The sequence below is a fragment of the Atheta coriaria genome, unplaced genomic scaffold (genome assembly GCF_025399875.1).
Source record: "Atheta coriaria isolate IRGN ID8LTWV9N9 unplaced genomic scaffold, Caltech_Dcor_3.1 hic_scaffold_21_pilon, whole genome shotgun sequence".
In the NCBI taxonomy this organism is placed as follows: Eukaryota; Metazoa; Arthropoda; class Insecta; order Coleoptera; family Staphylinidae; genus Dalotia; species Dalotia coriaria.
In genome coordinates this window covers 1-17,980 of record NW_027045463.1, presented here as the reverse complement: position 1 = coordinate 17,980, position 17,980 = coordinate 1, and the positions used below count along the sequence as shown (strand labels likewise).

General features: G+C 37.4%; 3 long non-coding RNA genes across 6 annotated transcripts; 2 read left to right on the top strand and 1 right to left on the bottom strand.

The window, feature by feature from the left end:
- Window positions 1-6,866: 6,866 nt before the first annotated feature.
- LOC135802419 (uncharacterized) lies at window positions 6,867-9,393 on the bottom strand. Its single transcript, XR_010550551.1, has 2 exons — window positions 9,057-9,393; window positions 6,867-8,875 (listed from the first exon to the last, which is right to left on the bottom strand). It is a non-coding gene; the product is annotated as an uncharacterized lncRNA (long non-coding RNA).
- On the top strand, window positions 9,369-15,018 carry LOC135802417 (uncharacterized). 4 transcript variants are annotated; one of them, XR_010550549.1, is made up of 7 exons: window positions 9,369-10,242; window positions 10,299-10,398; window positions 10,465-10,819; window positions 10,887-11,132; window positions 14,082-14,183; window positions 14,241-14,867; window positions 14,919-15,018. It is a non-coding gene; the product is annotated as an uncharacterized lncRNA (long non-coding RNA). The 4 variants fall into 4 exon arrangements; XR_010550548.1 differs by having other exon boundaries at window positions 10,299-10,819; window positions 14,241-14,567; window positions 14,616-14,867; XR_010550547.1 differs by having other exon boundaries at window positions 10,299-10,819; window positions 14,092-14,183.
- Window positions 15,019-15,082: 64 nt separating this feature from the next.
- LOC135802418 (uncharacterized) lies at window positions 15,083-17,135 on the top strand. The gene is made up of 2 exons (XR_010550550.1): window positions 15,083-15,974; window positions 16,403-17,135. It is a non-coding gene; the product is annotated as an uncharacterized lncRNA (long non-coding RNA).
- Window positions 17,136-17,980: the final 845 nt, after the last annotated feature.

Here is a 17,980-nt window from a genome sequence, read left to right as displayed (position 1 = left end):
AAGTAGCCAGTGACTTTCTTCCGCAACAAGAATCCAGCTGCGAGAATAGCTTTCTTTACAAGAGCGTGTTGTCGGTTTTGTCTTTTCGTTGTTTTCTGGATATGTGCAATTTCTGCTGCCAGCATTGCGTCTACTTCGCTCACAACTTTTTGGTGTTTGTTGTCACAGAAAAATCTTAGCAACCGCTGGTCTTTACCGCCTTGATGCAACTGGGCCATCACTTGATGTAGTTCCTTGTTGTTGTTTCGATCTGGTGGTGTTGTTATTATTATTGTTGGTAGTGGTGATGTTGGTATAATCCGTTGGGTGGCGTTGTCGATGTCGTGGACATTGTTGATCTCTGGTTCTGTAGTATCTATGCTAGATGGTGGTGTGATTACTTCGGCGTCGATTGGTTGCCGAACGTCCTGTACTGCCTCGGTTGTCTCCGGTTCACATATAACCTCATCTCTCTCTTCCGGCGTTTCCCTCTCTGCATGGCCTGCGGTCCTAGTTGGTGCGACCTCGGGGTCACCTCTGTTGACCTCTGGGGCATTTTCATTATCTACAGGTCGTGGGGCATTTTTGCCTCTACGGTTTCTGTAATAGAGTTCGGGGTAATTATCGCGTAATTTGGTCTCGTTAGCTTTTATTGACCTTCCCGGGAAATGCTCTATAATTGCTTCGACCCGTTTCTTTACTGTTGGAAAGTTTACTTCCCCGTATCTCCTGGCCAACTCGTCTGCTTCCTCCTGCGTCCATACATTCGTAAGCTTAGGCACGTGTCCGCTCCGGATATCTTGACCCTTCTTTTTAATTGCGGCTGGTGACCTGCCTGGCAGTCTATCCTGGAGGACCGCCAGATCATTTTGTTTAGTACCTGCGCCTTTCTCCTCCAGATAGTGCCCGATGGTGTTGACTTCCTCTTCTTTCCACGTGGCCATCTGATTTAGTGATTCAAAATTGTACTGTGCTCATCGGTTCTGCAACTCGTTATAAACAGATGGTTCAACCCGTGGCACACCTCATTACCTTAAACTTAATCACTTAAGTGGTGATGAGGTGCTAAGCTACATCCAATAAAACACGAGCTCGCCGCAGGTGCGGCTCGGTTAACGTTCAAACTGTAACTAGTAGTATAGTAAAGTAGTATATTCATTTATTTAGAAATAGAACGGTGCGTCGAGACGACGACCGTTCCTCCAGTTTACAAAAAAACATACATAAAATATCTTCAGTCAAAAAATAACAGTAAATAATATCATTAAAATAAAATATGTGATTAGCCATTAAAACAAAAACAACATAATTAAAACAAAACAGCATATTGGACTACGTCAGTTATTAAGTAAATATTGCACACGCGTCTTTATTTGTTTTCTTCTATTGGTCTTTATGGATTCTCTAGATGTCGAGCGAGAATTGATGCCGATTGCGTGCATACGCTGTAGACGCTCTTACGTATAATTGCCCTGATGTTGTTATCGGGCAGTCCTATTTGTTTCAGCGTTTCTCTGAAGTGCTGGTGCTCTTCGGTGCGCACGACTTCTCCAAAACAGCCTATTGTGAAAATCGCTAAGTTCACATTGCATCTGTGCCTTGTCTCATTTCATCCAATAGGTTGCTGTCTCTTGCGACGCTGTCAAAGTTGTTGTTGCCTATCACCTCCAACGAGTTTTTTTGCATATTTCGTCCTCTTTATTTGTTCCTGCATGCTCAGGTTTCTGAGGTGCGGTACCGACACTTCTATTAGGTGTATTTTTCTTACCGAGTTTTGCTCCACCTCGATCATAATATCAGGTTTGTTATGGTGGAGTTTCTTCTCGGTAAGAATAGCTTGGCCGGCTCTGATGGTGTACTTGGTGCCGTCGGTACTGAACTCTGTGTTGGCGGTGGCCTTGCCAAATTGCAGGTCTCGCTCGGTGCGCCCAGGTGTTGGAGGCACTCCTTCAGTATCCAGTGTACTACCTGATCGTGCCTGGCGTTGTACGACTGTCTACTGCAGGCGCTAACGACGTGGTACGCGGATTCAATGCTATTACATCCTTTCCGGCATTGATTGTTCCCCTCATCGTGGCTACGGAGTTTTTCCGTGTTCAGCCTTGTGTCGCATAATGCTGGGAACTCAATTCTTTCCTGGAACTCCATAACTTTCTGAGGGTACTTAGCCAGCTTCGCCTAGTCGCTTTGCCTCCTCTCTTGGTCTTTATCTTTTATTGTTCTAATTGCTTCGATCTTGTCTAGCGTTCTGTCGATGTTGTATTTCTTGCACACATACTCATAGTCCCCGATTGGAGTGCGGCATCCCGTTTTGTGGAGTTTCTCGAAGTTAGTTCTGGCCTCGCTTAGTTCGGGATTTTCCATCAAATATGCGTACCTTCGGACGAAATGGATTTCGGTTTCGACTTCGATGGTGTTGAAGCCTAAACCTCCAGACTTTGTTGATAGATACATCCGTTGGTTTGATGTTGGCCTCGTCTTGATGTTGTTTGTATATTCTCCTTTTTTGTGTTGTCGTTAGCTTGGAGCCGAGGAGATCGCTGGTTTTAGCGGCCAGTTTTTCTTCGAGGCGGTCGTAGTTGGGGATGTCTAGATCAGTCTGTTCTATGCCCAGGTATTCGTACGCCTTCCTCAGTTGCGGTACAAATTGGTCGAACATCGCGCTCCAAGATATGATAGTGATGTGGTGGATGAGGTATGCAGTGAAGAAAACTCTTGCTGACTTTAACCGTTTATTTACCGTGTTACTTGCACAAGAGCTCAAGAGCGAATGAATTTTGTAAATCAAGTAAATGCAGATCATGGGGACATTCCTGTTAACGTTGCAAGAATGATGCAGCTGCTGTCTGGAGTGAACTGGGAGAACAAAGCATATAATTGCAGCTGTTCCCTGGCAGGTGTTTTGCCAAATGCAAATGATAACAATTCGCCGCGTTATCAATACGTTTGTCGGACGTGGCCCAAACACAAGGGAATTCGGAAAAAGAGTGATTTTGAAAATGACTCCTTAAAAAACAAAGGGTATTAATAGTTTCATCTGCTAAACGGCATCTAATGTCCGAAGCAATTATATGCAAACTGCAAAAATCGCCCCCTTGTTCCTCCACATACAAACAAATCCATTTCTTTTTTAATACGTGCAAAAAAGACTTTTAGAAGCTCGCAGAGTTTCTTCTAATTCCTCTTGAAGCGATTTATTAGTTTGTGCAGCACGTAAATTCAAATCTTCTGCAATCATTGAAAGAGGAAAGTCATCTTCGATTAGTACTGCCGTATTAATATCTTCTTGGTTTGGTTCTTTACGATATAATCGTGTGATTATATATTTTATTTCTTTTCTTATAAGATACTTGCTTGGTAATTGAAAAATTTCGTTGCCTCTCCTTTGCTCCAAGTCCTCTTGATAATTATTCGGATTTTTCAAATATATCAGCACTGCAGTTGCTTTTGTGCGACGCTCGGAGATACGATTATTCATTGAAGAGACCAACTTTTCTGAGAGAGGAGTTTTTAGGTCTTCTAGCTTTCGAACCATGAAAAGCAATGTATGTTCTGCACTTACTAAATCTGTACCTCGACGGCACAATACCTCAACAGCCAATTTCACTGGCTGAAATGTATTTTCCAAATCGATAAGGACAGCGTGTTCTTCTTCCGTGAAAAAGTAGTCTGAATTGGAACTTAGCAAGAGGTCAACTAGGGTCTTAGCTACACACTGCTTTACTTTATTGTACGTACTTATCATGTTGCATAGGCTAGACCAACGTGTCTTGTAGTCAAGAACCAGCTGAATTGTTTTGCCAAACTCTTGCTGAATATAACTCTGAAGCATATCATTTTTGGTAGGAGAATTCCTAAAAAGTTTGACACATTTTCTAAGTTTCGATATAATCATTTGGTATTCTGTATCCAGATCAACTTGGCTTAGAGGTAAGGAAAAGTATAAACCATCATAATTATTCGTATTATCGTCCAGGACTTCTTCCTCCTCGCCGCTGCGATTTGTGTTCAATTCAGTGTCTTCAAATTCTTCCTCTGGCTCCTCTGCATTGGATTCTACATTCTTTTTATAAATTACGTCTGTTATACCTAATTGCACACCGTGGGCGTAGCAAAGCTGTTGTAGTGGTTCAATCAGGCGTCCGACTTTCTTCATGACGCTGGCTCTATCCGTCTTTATACCGACTATGTCGTTATCCAGGGATAAATTAAATTCTGATAGTTTTTTTTCCTTCAGAAGTTCATCACAAGACTCAGATGACATACTTCCGAAAACGCGTGCCAGTCCAATATTCCAGTAAGTAGGCTGACTGTTAATAACTGTGTACCTTAACATTTAAAAAGCGCCGATTCATTCCAGATGTCCATTCATCTAAAGTGACTGTAAACCTGTAGTCTTCATTCCTCAATTTTAGTAGATCTTCCGTCACTTTCATTTTGAGCGTCATTCCATAATTCATCACCATTTTTTTAATTGCGTTTGGCGAAGAAGGTAATTTGTAACCTTTTGCGACAAAAAGACTTCATGTCCTCTGAAGTACAGAACACTCTGAACGGCAAACCATCTTTGGCTTCCATTCGGGAAATCATCATCTCTTTTGTTACGTTAGTATCGGATGGAAAATAATCACTGATTTTCTTTTTTTTCTGTGGTGTTTCGTGATTTTCATGACTGACAACGACGCTCTAGTAGACCCTGACGAAGTCGAAGGTAGTGATACATTATCCGGCTCAAGTGTACTTGTTGTTCTTCCGGCTGTCGCATTCAATTTAGTGTCAATTTTATGGATTGACATCATAACATTGATGTAAAACAATATCACGGGATTTCAAGCTTTTCTAACTTTAACAATTCAACTTCATCAATAGTTGCAATAGGTGCATTGAAACGTCTTGTATGTTGGCCCACAGGAGTTTTATCTGCTCTGATTGCAGTTCTGTGATTATCAGATGGTATCAGATCCAGTGCCGGTTTAAACAATATCTACAATAGACCTCATCTACTGAATTGATATGTGAACAACGTAGATCAATGTCTTTTGGTGAGTTGGCCATGCAATAAATTTTACCTTTTCCTGGTTTCAGCAAATATATGTTTGAACGCCCAGATAGAGCCGTCAAAAGAATAAGAAGATCTACATCTTCGCCGACAACTATTAAGGAATCGAAGGTCGATGAAACGCTTATTGCGGTTAATTATTAATGTATCCGCATCTTCCGTGGCTTGTAAGATCATAAAGTTTGCAGCTTCAAATTTCAGGCGTTTCTTGTTTACATTATTAGTCAGGAATTTATTTTGTGGCACAGTTGGGATCATTGTCTCGTCAAAAAGTATTTCTACTGAAGCAGTTTTTCTTGATTGTCGGAATCGCTTCGCATATTTGGTACTACGATTTGTTACATCTTCCGGATATCGGTCAAATACGACAATGGCATTTGATGTAAAAACAAAACTAACCTAACCTAATTGGTATCCACCGTCGATCGTGTCTCCAAAATGTATGTCTTCAGAATATTTTTTAAATGCCTTATACATAGAAGATTTAACGCATTTGTGCATACCTTCGTCATTGCAAAGGGATAACGGAAACGACACAAGTTCGTACGTAAGAAACTTTTCAAGTTCTGTTTCAGATGTTTTTGCAATGTACATTCTACATCCTGGTAGAAAAATATTAAAATGTCATAATGATTTACGCATTATAATTGGGTTTTTGAAATTTTTTTTTTCTTTCTTTTAAATGGAAGAATAACTATGTAAGTTCTGAAAACAAATTTTATTTTATTTTTCGCAATAATTAAAAAGTTATATCAAAATAAAAATTAATTTTTGAATCCAGTACCGAAGACGCGCCGACAACTCCCGAACAAATCTGAGCGCGTGTGACGTCATAATGTTCGTTTTCACTCATAGTAGTATACAGGAACAGAGGTAATAAACTGCAATTAACGAGCTTTTATTAATTTCATTCTGTAATTGTAAAATACTCAAAATATATAAAAAATGTCAAATCTCACAAGTTATCGTTCTTGTTTTGTACCATTATGTACAAAATTTATTCTTTCTGAAATTAATTCTATGCATAAACGCATCATATTCACCCTCGAAATTGAAATCAACAAATCAATTGACTTCCTCGACCTTTGTATAAAATGTATTTAGAAAATTGCTATGAATTTAATTTACAGTGCAAGTGTGTAGTTATCAAAAAATGTAATGGAGAGAGATTGCGGTATCTGTGTTATCTGGTCCCGGTGTATAGGTAAATAGAGGCTGCAAGTAGATGCGTTTGGCAGGTGTCGTCTCACTAATATAATACTTTTTTGTGAATTGGATATATTGCTCCTATACCCCATTCTTCCGGTACATGTTCCATATCCCATATCTGATTTATTAACTCGTGTATTTCTTTGACCACTCGATTTCCTCCATACTTATAATGCGCATGCGTTCAATATCTCGCGCGCTTGATTTACTTTTGAAATGTATAAATCATAACCTCTGCATTATAGTTTAGTAGCTTGTTAATTACATAATATTAATATTTTAATTCTCTTTCTAGATTTCATGCTTATAGTACTGTTTGCTTATTTGGATTTGAGAAAGAAATGATTATTAACCCGTCAGCACTCTTGTGAACTTTCGGGTAATCTTTAGTCTCGTGATGAGAGATTTGCTCACGCTCAATGCGCATGCGTTCAATATCTCGCGCGCTTGATTTACTTTTGAAATGTATAAATCATAACCTCTGCGTTATAGTTTAGTAGCTTGTTAATTACATAATATTAATATTTTAAAATTAATATAATGTAAGAAATAAATAATTTTGATTATCTGAAAATATACAATTATCAAAAAGTTAAATAATTAAAATTATTCTTAATAATTTTTCGAATTATTTATTGTAATTAAGTTAATGGTAGTTAAAATTTATACATTTTAAATCAACATTAAATTTCCATAGATTCCATGGATTTTATCGAACTTATATTAGTTAAACTCTAATGACTATTATTTATTATTTCTTAGATTGTAATTACAATCAATCAAATGGATAAATACAAAAATGGTAAATAATAACAATAGTAATAAATTTCATTTAGTAAAATTAGTTAATAGAATCAGTTAATTTCTGTTGACAGTCCATGCAGAAAAATGCAGTATGCTCATTACATATGAATGATGAACAGTTACAACAATGTTTTTTAGTTTTGCGATTCTTTCGCCGTGGACAAAACGCACAAAATCCATTACTTGCCCCATTGTCTTCAGCATTCCATTCAGCAACAGTATCAGATTTTAATTTCGTAATTTTTAAAATCGTGTGACGAAGCTCTATAGTTAATCTTGGCTCTTTTAGCCGATCAAGGAGATGGGGTTGAATTAAATCTAATGCCAGCTTTTTTAAAAATTCGCGACGAGTCATACTGACATTATTGTTTTTATCAGCTGCTTTGTTACTTTTATAAATTATTTGCGCATTTATACCAGATATGTTCAAAAACGAATAGAAAATAACCATTGGCCAACGTGCAGTCTCCCGAGCCGTTGAATAGTTGCCTTTTAGTTCATCAACAGTATCAACTCCTCCTTTTGTTGAATTATAGAAAGTAATTATTTCTGGCTTTTTTTAGAACCAGATTCAGGATCTATATCTTTTGAGTGATGCATAGTAGATAAGAGGAGAACATTTTTTTTTTTGGGACATGTGATACTAATGTACATTTCTCTGAGAACACAAACTCGCTGCTAGGAACTTCCCTTTTTTAGTTATCAGGAGCTGTGGAGGAATCTCTCTTTTATTTTTACGAATAGTTCCTACCATTGTGGTTCGATGGTTGATTAATAAATCTCGAACAAGATGCACAGAGGTAAAATAATTGTCCATGGTTAAATTACGTCCTGTATTGAGAATTAATTCACTTCACCTTTTCACAACGTCATAGGCACTATTTGATTACTGAAAGGGTCCTGCTGGTTGTTTACCAGCATAAATTTCCATTTTAAATGTGTAAAATGTCTTTGCATCGACTATCGCATATATTTTAATTCCATATTTTGCAGGCTTGTTGGCTATGTATTGCCGAAATTTACAGCGGCCCCGAAAACTTTCTCACATTTCATCAATAGTCAGGAATTCACTTGGTATGTATAGTTTTTGACACCTGTCAATAAAATCGTCGCTGAATTTTCTAATTGGTGCTAAATTGTCAAGTTTTTTCCGTTCTTCTCGAGTATTTATGTCATCGAATCTCAGAGCCGATAGCAAAAGATAAAATCTTTTCATACTCATTATAGCACGAAATATATCAGGTGCTGTACCATCAGTACACCATAACTCTTAAATTCAAGTGTGATCCATGTTTCAAACCAATTAAAAATAAAACTCCAATCAAAGCGTGTATTTCGTTTAAATTAGTATTATGAGCATCTGTAGCTTGGTATGACCCTTTTACTCTCAACTTTTCTAAATAAATTTTCGTACATGTTACAATTTCTTCAACAGTTGATAAGGGAAAAAATAATTTCCAAGCATCAACTATATTGTCAACATTTTTCGCTGAACCTTTAACCCCTGGAAGATGAATGACAATATTAGCTTTATCTGTTCTTACCCATTGACTTGGTGGATTGAACTCCCATTTAGTCACATTATCTTTTCCTATTAAATAATCGTTATTATTATTGTTATTTCCATCAGATGCTTCAATATCGTTATCAGACTGCTCAGTGTCTGTGCTACAATTCACTTGCTCATTTCTTTCAGTATCTGACTCTTCATGTACTTCAGTCTCCTTCGGCATCCAAATGTAAAAATTCTCTAATATCTTGGTCGATTTCCTCGTTTGGCTCTATTTTCATCGACGAAGGCAAATTATATGAACTCATAATAATCTACAAAGTAAAAAAAATTATTCACCATAATTAAATTAACTACATTTAAATCATATAATAAAAACAAGTTTTAAAATATTAAAAACATCAAAGCTCATTTTTATTTAGGTTATCTACAGATAAACAGTATAACCAATGTGACAGGTAATAATATTTATAATGGCAAAATATAATCACTTACTTAAATCACATCTGCGTTGCTCAAACTGATGATTATTATTAATTAATAAATATTTAATACTACTATTATCACGTAAATACGTTTAGCGTCACTTAACGTAACTGGGAGAATATAAGTTTAAAAGTAACGAAATATACCGAGTTCGACCGAACGGCTATACACTGACGAAGGCGCACGAACTGACCCGACCGTTACCGAAAGTACATTTTTTATTGTTACATCTGTATTCTCGTGATGAGATAAATGCTCACGATTTCTGGAGCGCAAGAGGAAAATATTTTTTTATTAATTATGTATAATACTAAAAAATTTAAAAAGTTCATAATACTGAAGTAGATGAACTTACTTGAAGGTAAGTGCTTCTCAGGCACGTCTGACAGCAGATCTGGGTGATTGTTGTTCCACTTTTGAATTGGGAATCCGCCTGCCTTGCAGAGGTTGATGCTTTGCGCCATCTGAGCCTTCATCAACAGTGTCGGCTGCTCCGACAATGTCATCAACGTAGCGACCTCGTGTGAGCGCTGGAGGAGCGAGTGGATACTTGCTACCATCATCACTAAGGAGCTGTTGGAATGCACGTAGGGCCAGGAAGGCTGCACACGCTAATCCGTAGGTGTTGGTGAGCTCGTAGGTGATCAACTGATTGCCGACATGCCAGAGGATGCGCTGAAACTTCTAATCGTCAGAGTGGTCCTTGATCTATCGACAAAACTTCTCAATATCCCCAGAGAAGACGTAACGATGGAGCCTGAAGAAGAGGAGAACGTGAAACAAGTCGATCTAGAGCTTCACTCCGGAGTGAAGAAGGTCATTGAGTGAGGTGCCATTGCTGGTAGCGCTCGGACCGTTGAAGACGACACGGAGCTTCGTGGTTAGGCTGCTTTCCTTCAGGACCCCGTGGTGCAGAAATTAGTAGTAGGCAACATCGGACTCTGGAAGGCTCGATGAGACTGGAACGAGGTGTTGTAAGTTTTCATACTCCCCCAGAAAGTCGGTGTATGACTGCTTGAAGGCGGGGTTCAATCGGAATTTCTTCGGCAGACAGTACAGCATCCGTAGGGCTTTGGACTTTGAGTCGCCGAGTTGACTCGGAGGTGATTTGAAAGGTAGTCGATCTATGTAGCGGCCGTCTTTGTCCCTTGAGTGTGTGGTGAGGAAATGGCTCTCACATTCCTCTTCGGCTTCGGTAAGCTTTGAGTTTGAGGTGTTAGGTACTTCATCTTGAGTCCAAAACCGTTGCAGGCTTGCATCTAAATCGAGGTCGATCTTAAGATGGAGCGTGCGCGACATGGCTGCCTCATTGGAACTGCCGGAGGGTCCGGGGACTATTCACCCGAACCTGGTGAGCTGAGCAGTGGGCGGTAGAGGACCGTCCTTGACAATGCCTTCTTCAATAATTTTGCCGTAGACGTCGGCGCCCAGAATTAAATCGATGGGGCTGGTGATGAAGTATTCAGAATCAGCAAGTTCTAACCCTTGAAGGTGTGGCCACGTCCTCATGGGTTGACTTGTCGTAGGCAGCGCGTTTGTCAACTTTGGGAGAATGTGTGCCCGGATCTTCATGGACCTGGAATAAGCTGTGAATAGTGCGATACCTCGTGTCCTGCTTGTTGGCTGGCCGCCTATGCCGATTATGTGTATTATGTAGTATTACTATACTCGTAATAATAAAATCAATGAGAAGTATGAAGCAAGGAACCGTCGAAGCCAAAGGGGATACGACTATTTAACTGTTAAGAAAATTACTCCAACTTATCCAAGAGGTAAGAGGTATTTAGTAAAACATATAATTTTCTTTTTTGTTAATTTGTGTTTACATTAATACAATAGTTGGAATCGGCATTTCGAAATAGAATTCAAACGGGGATTTTACACATCACTGGCAATTATTTGGATACGAAGGAATTTGGATACGCGCCTGTCAACCAGCTGTTTTAAAGAAATGCAGCAACGCCTTGATGAACCTACCGTCAATTAAATCCAACGTTAGCCTAACAGCGCTTTTCATCCAGTCGATCACAGAGGAGGAGAGAAGAGCATCTAATCTTTCCATCTAATGGAACAGATTTGTCACAAGTGAGTGGACTTTAAAGGCGCTTTGTAATTTAACTGTGTTTATTAATAAGTTTAATGAGACACGTAATATTATATTATACTATACTACAAGGCTGGCCAATGGATTTTCCTGGAGGGCAAAATCTTTTAGATTGCGGCGGCACCGGGCCACAGACTATGGCCATTCATACATAAAATATTATACAAATACAAAAGTTCCAACTTTGGTTTTTGCGGCGGGCAAATTCAAATGTCCTGGCAGCCATGCTATACTATATTATACTATACTATATAATATTATACTATATAATATTATACTATACTATATTATAGTATACTATACTATACTATATTATATTATACTACTAGCGACCCGCCCCGGCTTCGCACGGAAGTAAAAAACCGCTTCAAAATCCGTTGCGTAGTTTCAAAGATTTAAGCATACAAAGGGACAGGCAGAGAAGGCGACTTTCCTTCGCCAAACAAAAACATCAACCGGTCAACTTCAACCCACACGTACACACATACACACGTTATGCTTAGGGGGGAAGCTACGAAGCATCGCACAAAGAGGAGGCGGGGATAATAGAAAACTTTGTATTCACGACATCACATTAGAAACATAATAACAGACAAATAATTAGCAATAAATTAAAATTGCGACTATAATTTTAGATTAAAACTATCCTATCTCTCAAGTTGGATCGAACTGCACATGGTGTGCGAATTTTATTATAATCGGTTAAGTGGTTTAGGAGTTCATTGAGGACAAACATTGTGACACGAGATTTATATATATATACTAGCTTTAACCGGCGGCTTCGCTCGCGTTGAATCCATCAAATAAATATTAGAAATCATTATACATAGTTAAAACGGATTGATAGAAAGAATGTATATTTCACTGCTTGGCTAGGATTATCTATGTGAAAAAATTACTACATGCAATAAAGTTTTAAATTTTAGTTGGAATGCTAGATGGCGTTAAAGTAGTCAATTATTTTAAAAAATAATTATTTTTATTAAATAATAAGTAGCCTATAACCTATCGGGGACCACTAAGAATATGTGTACAAATTTTCATGATGATCTGTTAAGTAGTTTTTGCGTGAAAGCACGATAAACTTCAGGACATACGCATTTATAATATTAGTAAGGATTAAGAATATATTGATTTACCAACTTCAATCAAGAAGAGAAATGCTATTATCAATTATATATCTGCCGTTTTAAAATTAAACTAACAATACTCGTACTATAACAAACTCCGTCGGAAAATGCTTTAACGAAACACATAATTGATTGCGCGTAACTTGAACCTATGAGTAACGAGGAAGTTACTACCTCACATAATATTTCCAAGCATATTCCGTATAGTATTGCCTATAAGTTTGTTTGTCATCATGATATTAGTTTGAATAAATGTAATTTATACCGAGGTAAGAATCCTGAAATGTGATTCATAAATGAATTAGCTATTTTGAGCAAGGATGTAGGCTTACAATATCAATCAGCCAATTACATTGACAGCATATGCAGCAGTGTGCATATTGTAAATGCGAGTATTCTTCAAGTAATATTAAAATTAGGCATCACAATCACTTTACCGGTGAATATATCGCAATAATTTGAAATTCATGTAATTTAAAAGTTAAAAAACACAACATTTTACCAATTCTTTTTCATAATTTTAGTTGATATGACTGTCGTTTACTAATCGAGAAATTATCAAAATTTAATGATTAATGATTGCGAAATTAATGTTATTCCGCAGACTATCGAAAATTATATTTCTGTTTCAAAACGCTTTGGCGTTTTATACCAACGTCGCTGGCAAGCTTAGTTGAAAGTTTGAAAAGTCATAAGTTTGTACATACTAAGGCACATTTCCCAAATCTAAATCATCTGCAATTGCTATGTCGAAAAGGGGTATTCCCGTATGGGTTTGTTAAGAGTTTTGATTGTATAAATGAAACATCATTATCGCCAAAAGGATGGTTTTTTAGTTCATTGCGAGATGAAAGTATCTCCGAGGCTGAATATGAGCCTGCAAAGAATGTATGGCAGCAGTTCAATATTGAAGCACTGGGCGAGTACTCGGATCTATATCTAAAAACGAATGTCCTTTTTGCTAACAGATGTATTTGAACATTTTTCTCAAATTTTCGCTACCGTATCATCACCTAGATCCAACTGATTTCTTTATTGATCCTGGACTTTCTTGGGAGTCTGCTTTGAAAATTATTATCAAATACGGCCGGTGCAGAATTTTTTTAATTTTAAAAAAGTCGATTTTGGGAAGGATTTGAAAGGCAAAATTTAATACAAATTAACATAACATTTTTAATTATATCTAATTAATAAATACTATAATCATCTTCAATTGTAATAAATAACAGTTCAGTGTACAATATTTTTGATCAATCGGTCCTTTGTTAATACAAATAAACTTGATGATCTTTCTATTCGTGAACAGACCATGTATAATTTTCCATGAGAAAACCATGGATTTTTTTAAGTCTAAACCGCAAATAGACATTGTTTGATCTTGAGAATTATTTATTGCCCTTACTAAAGCTAAACGAATGTAATGGTATTGGAGAATATGATTGTATCACGGAAATACGTGGTAAGAAAACGATTTCTTCTTTAATCCTTTCTGTCAAAATAGTTGCTTCGAGAACGTTTTCGGAGATTCTGTTGATCACCAAACGTGTATAGTTACATAGTTTAGAGGGGTTGAAATTATTTTTAGTTCAATTTTCAGGGCCAGCTGAGTTACCGTTTTTATGTTTTCAACGCTTTTCATTGCATGTTAGGTATTATTGTGACGAATGGGTTTTGTGGTCTAGTTTATAGTTCCCGGTTGTATCTAAAGTAATTTAACAAATTTGATTTTTTATATGTTATTTGTTATAGTACGAGTATTGTTAGTTTAATTTTAAAACGGCAGACGTTTCCTCCATACAGCGTTTTCCAGATAGTTTTCCATATCGTGTCCAGTGAGAATGCATTCAACTCTCTTCGCCTGTCTATCAGAATGACTCCGCGATATTCTTTGGCTCACAATAGGTTGGTATCGATAATACTGGTACTCCTTACAATTATAATTGGATTGACTTTTTTTAGGTAGTAGAATTGGACGGCCTTAGTCATCAAGTGGTAAAACTCAAAATTTCACCAACGAAATAAGCGGAGCATAAGCTAAACTCAAAGACAAAATTACACGTGTAATCCTTGGAAATTATGACGAGCACTGGGCACGTGTCATCTTCTGCAAGGCATACCGAATAGCGATATATACATATAGTAGGCGCTATCAGTCGATAATTATGGACACCTACGCAAGTGAATGGTGTACCAAAGTATCACCGGATTCAAACTGCTCAAGTGATGAAAAGACTGCTGCTTTAGAACTTGCGTTTGTGGGTCTTGATTCGAGACTTTCCAGTGTTGGTATGTCATAATATATAGAAATAACTACTGGTATATTTGAAGTTTCAGATGCTTTTCCATATCTATACACACAGCACGTGCTTGGATATTAATGGCTTCTACTTCGCGTTTGGTGCGATGTTTAGTAAGAGTTGGTGTGTGTATTTTATTTTCACTGATGTGAAACTCAACAAGATGGAGATCAAAGACTACCAGCTTTTTATGGTAGTTCGAGTGTTGCCTGCTATTGATTTGATTATTATGACAACGTGGCCAATCTTGGATCCTTTCTATCTAGAAACTTAACAATTGGATCCTTATGTAAGCGTCTATCTCTATTATTTAATGCATAAATAATCTAAATATTTTTAGCCACATCCAGAACATTGTCATCATACCGGAAAACGAATATTGCTGAAGCAAAATATTCGTTTTAAAATGACTATTTTTGTGTGTTCGATTTATGCATACAAAGGTTTGCTCATGGCAATAATTTTTATAATACAGTGGAATCTCGGTAATCCGGCACACCTTATGTTTGTACTTTTGGATTTGTAATTTGTCGGATTACAAGGTATTTTTTTATAAAAAATTCCGGACTGTAAGGGGTCTTAGGAACTTTTCTATAATCCGACAAATTCGTCGATCCCACACTGCCCTACAAAGTGATTGTCGGATTACCGGGATTCCACTGTAGTTAAATTTTACTTATAATTCCCTTTTCTGCATTATACTACAGTTACCATGTTGGCATGAGTGTGTACTACGTAGCAATTATGTGCATTTGCGGCGCTGCCGTTGCAGTACTACTCGCTGACCACCAGTCAATGTTTTTGATTATTGCTGTATTTGTTTTGTTTTGCCCAACAGCAACTTTGTGATTAGTATTTATTCCCAAAATGGTCAATTAAAACGGAATCCGGCTGGATCCATTGATCATCGCTGTAGGACAACTTTACGCCCGATCAAAACCTAGAAGAGATTCTAGCGCCTCCGAAATGAAATCCAATATTACAGAAGTAAAAGCATACAACTCTAAATATAGTATACTGTATGTACCTACTGTCGGAGTGCGAAGGTAAACTATGAGCACTCATTCGACGATTGAGCAATAAAGCACGTGAATTACTTGATTGCACCAATGGGACTAGTGCTGTTACTGGGACAAGTAGTGTAGGAGGCGCTAGCGTGGGTGGCATAGGTGGTGACGGTAATCGTTTGTCTGTACCACTTCTTCGTAAGAATGCCCCATCCGCGACGGAAACCAGCATTTGCTCGCAAGAGCAGTTCCATTCACTGCAACGTGGAGAAAGTCAAAGCCGGCGTCGAATACAACCACAACCTATATCAAGCGCGCGCACCCCCGATTTACACAAAGCTCAAACCTTTGATGTTGAGCACCTTACATGGCATAGTGAGCTGCGACACGTGAGTACAAAAGGCGATTTCAAGCCGCGATGCTGTAGCCTAAAGAGCAATAAGCTTTTACTTGGTCTATGCTATCAAACATTTATTTCTTTTTCAACAGTTGCATGTCGTTCTCTATTAAAATCTATGTCGCGCAAACTCGATGCATTGTTAAATATGCTTACTGATAATCCACAAGCAACTACAACTCATGAAGCAAATGTATTACCGAATTTTTCGATATCCAGTTACGAAACTCTTGAGAAATTTAATCAGCTTTTAATTGACAAACAAGTAGCACTCACTCAATATGTAACTACTTTCTTCATCCTCAAGAGAATTGCACGAAAGAGCATGTTTGTTTTTTGCTTGAAAATTGCTTATTAATATCTAACTATAGAAATTTTGATATTATTATCGACCTGGTTCAGCATTGTAAAATGTTTCAGATGGACTGAATTAAACAAAGACATAACGGCAATGGAAAAAAATATTCGAAGCGTTGAAGCGATGAACCTCTGCATCTCTTGGAGTGGTTAAAAAAACTATAAAGGTCGAAAAAATGTCCTTCGTACAGCATTTGAAAAGTAAGTTAACGTGATCTTCACATTGAATAAATTTTATGAAGAAATATGAGGCTTTCATGAATCCAAATCGAGCAGCATGCACAGCTGTGTTTTCTTCTGCCGCTCCAAAGTTGGAATTAACAACTTCTCATACAGGCGCGAAAGGATCGGAGTAACACTAATGGGTCTAGTGTTACAAATTTTCGTTGAGTTTTTGTCTTTTTTCGGGTTTGACGACACTCTAGCAATCTTCCACGTCTCAGAATACAAAAAATGTTGGCCAAAGTTATAATTGCCCTCTCACGGAGCAGCTTAATTGCCTTTGGCGGAAGATTGTCTAAGCCTGGATCTTTTCCGGTGTTCTTAGATTTGATCGCCTGTTTAATTTCGTCTAACTAAAAGACAATCGCTTCGCTTGGCTGCGAATTTAGATCAACAGGGTCGCCAGACAATGGGGTCCCCGGTTGTTTATTAATAAATTGGTTCGTTATATAGAAATTCTGCCGCAATTCTACATCCTTAAACATTATATTTATATATATTTTACAAGATATATGAAAATATGATATTTTTCAAGTGTTACGAGTATTTATTAAAAACTACACCACTTTATAAATTAGTTGTTCATAATACAACTTTTTCATAGATAATATTTTGTGATTACTCACTTTTGGTGCTTTGAATAATGCTACTTTTTCTACATTCTCCCTTGCTTGCAGCTACTAAGCCAACCATGAACAGCACAACACCTTCCCATTTTTATCACAACAAATTTTAAATAAATAAATTAGTATTTTTTTATATTTAATTAAATTTAATTCAACACTCACCAGCAGGCACGTGTTTACGTGTAATATTAATAACATCGGTTTTTCATATTAGAATATTAGAGTGTTACAAGCATGAAATGTTTGCTAGCATAGTTCGTATAGAGTGGTCTGGTCGTTTATAAAATGCAAGAATTGAGTGTCGGTGAAAGTTAAAATTTTTTGTGTTTTCCTTTGAAAATATACCATTTCCAAATCAATTTATCAAAATTTGCCTAGAAGGTATACTTATTTATTTTCACTTAGCAACACAGTGGGATGCCTATATTATCGTGGAACCAATGCCAATACGGCAACGCGCAGTCGCTTCGAGCCCCCTTCTATTCGACTGAATGCCCGCGGTGCGGCTACGGGCTTGATTCCAGTTTTGGCGCGCCACGTCGGCAGTTTGGCGCTGTCTGTTGCATTTGATACATCGGTTTATTGTGTACGAATAAAGAAAGTAACGGCTGATGTGAAGTATTCTCAATAAATCAGTGTTCTCAGATAAATCACAATATAAATTGCCATGACCTAAACGAAGCCATGCATAACATAACCAAAAAGTGCAGCAACAGTATCACACCACGTTGTAACGAATTAATCCAGAATTAATTTAAATACAATACTAGTGAAACTAAAACTAAAAAAATGT